This window comes from Aythya fuligula, chromosome W (genome assembly GCF_009819795.1).
Source record: "Aythya fuligula isolate bAytFul2 chromosome W, bAytFul2.pri, whole genome shotgun sequence".
Classification (NCBI taxonomy): domain Eukaryota; kingdom Metazoa; phylum Chordata; class Aves; order Anseriformes; family Anatidae; genus Aythya; species Aythya fuligula.
In genome coordinates this window covers 9041920-9044013 of record NC_045594.1, presented here as the reverse complement: position 1 = coordinate 9044013, position 2094 = coordinate 9041920, and the positions used below count along the sequence as shown (strand labels likewise).

The window sequence follows — 2094 nt, the reverse complement described above, 5'->3', positions numbered from 1 at the left end:
CTGCTTGAGGCTGGATCACCAGGCTATTAGAAGGAGCAGTGGTTATTTTGTAGCATCAGTACATGTGCCAGGCAGGACAGTTCCCTTCTGTTCATCTGTCTTGTAGTGTTGCTTCTGCAGCGTGTGTTCTGAGTTATGCTCTCCTTGGGCCTTGATATCCTCCTTTCTTTTTGCACTAGACTGACTAGGCAGGCAACTTGGTAGCTGCACCAAAGGTCCTAAATGCTTGTTTTGTCATCATGGGTCTAATCCGAGCACTTCTTGTCTTGCGGTCGCTGTTTAAAGTGCAGATCTGTTTCCGGTCTTGTGCATCATATTCGGTTTCAGATCGCATCTGTTTCCATCCTCACTCTTGCAGAAGTCATCTGGGTCACATCAGGAGCTCTTGCTTGGGAATTCATTTCCTAAGCGTTTTCTTACAGGGTTTGCACTCCCCATCCTTCTGGTCTCTTGTCTTAAAGGTAGGCTTTTTATGCCTCCATCATCCCAGTTCTGGCAGTTGCTTCCAGTTGCATGTTGTGACATTTGAGTGTCTCCTTGGGTCTGCTGCAGAGCACCTGTTCTGACTTGCTGTTGCTGTAGGGCTTCCCTCTGGGAGTTGCTTCTTCTTCCACCTTGTGTTCTGTGTGTTGTTGGTAATGTTTGTAGCGTCCCTGTGTGTGTTTGGTCTGGAGCTGTCCTGCCTGGCAGTTAGTGATGATAGCTAATGTGGCAGTCCATACTAATACATTGTCCGGACTGTTTTGGCAAAGACATCCGGTCTGCCTCTGGGCACGTACTGAAGGGCAGCTGGCACAGAGTCATCTCTGTGGTGTTTGCAGATGTGGAGGGGGAGACTTGAGATGCTTGTGAGCAGCTGTTTGCATAGTGCTTGAACAGTGTGTTGGAGGAGGTCTGTTGAATCTTGAAAGCTTACAGACATGGGGTTCTGAAACTTTTATTTTTTTCTTTCCCCTCCCCAGTGGAGTGTAAACCTTAGGAGGAACTGGTCACAGGAAAGAGCTCCTTCTGGAACTGCCCAGTACTTGGTAGGCAACTCGGTGACTGGCTTGATCTACTTTTCAGGTGCTGAGGCAAGGGGGCTGCTGTTTTGAAATGATAAAATTAGAAATGGGGTCCCTCGTGTTGTTGAGGGGTGGGTGCTAATGCTGGCAGCTGAATGATTATCTTCTGACTGTTTTCATTTGTTAAAGCTGAAACACAGTGTACAACATGGGACTTGACGACCAGAGCTGCTTTTGGCAAGGTGAGCGATGAACAGATATAGCAGTTAATTTAGGGGTGCGGTTGACACTGCAGTTACTTAACTACACAAAATACAGTAAAAATCCTGTTTATATTTCAGAGGTGTTGTAGCTGGCCTAAGAGAGCAGATGGAAGCCTCTGCCTCGAGGGCAGGTGAGGGGGCAGAGGTGAGGGAGCAGATGAGAGTAACCGTCCTAGCTGTGCTGTGGCTTTGGATGCTGCCTCAGCCTATGCTTTTCTTCTTCTTTTGCAGGTGTCTCACACAGGCTCAGAGGGGCCAAGCTGCACTCTGAAGAGCAGCACAAGAAGGGCGGGCTGGTCGTGAGCTGGGTTGGCGCAGAATGGCCAAGTAGCACAAGGTGACTGCGAAGGGTATCCATCTTGCTTTGCAGTTGCCGTGGCGGGCTCTCCACAGAAGTGGCTGAGGATTTGAGAAGAGGTTACAGAGCATCAAGGAGCGGCACGTGCAGTGATGGCTTCCAAATGGTATGGTTGCTTTCTCTTCTGCTTATCAGCTGCCACAGGCAATGTGGGCTGTGACATTAGTCTTTAGAATCGGAGCAAAGCAGGTCATTTGAATGCCACGGGGCATCTGAGAAGGGTGTTCTAGCGGAAAAAGCTTGTCTGGCAAGGCGGTGCCTGATAGCAGTGTGTTTCCTCAGGTGAGGAGGTGCCTGGAGCCCCATCCTATCTAGCCTGCACTCACCTATCTGAGAATGAAAGCTGCTTTCCAGTAATTCAGAAAGCCAAGTTACATCTCAGCCTTGAGCATCTGGGGCCTGTGCCTGGGCTTTTGAGCCTGTCTGTAACACTTGGCACCAGCACTAATACTTCTTTTGGCGTATGTTG

General features: G+C 49.3%; 1 long non-coding RNA gene across 1 annotated transcript; it reads left to right on the top strand.

Moving 5' to 3' along the window:
• The first annotated feature begins 1197 nt into the window (after positions 1-1197).
• Positions 1198-1671, top strand: LOC116501367. Its single transcript, XR_004254407.1, has 3 exons — positions 1198-1246; positions 1346-1412; positions 1499-1671. It is a non-coding gene; the product is annotated as an uncharacterized LOC116501367 (long non-coding RNA).
• Positions 1672-2094: the final 423 nt, after the last annotated feature.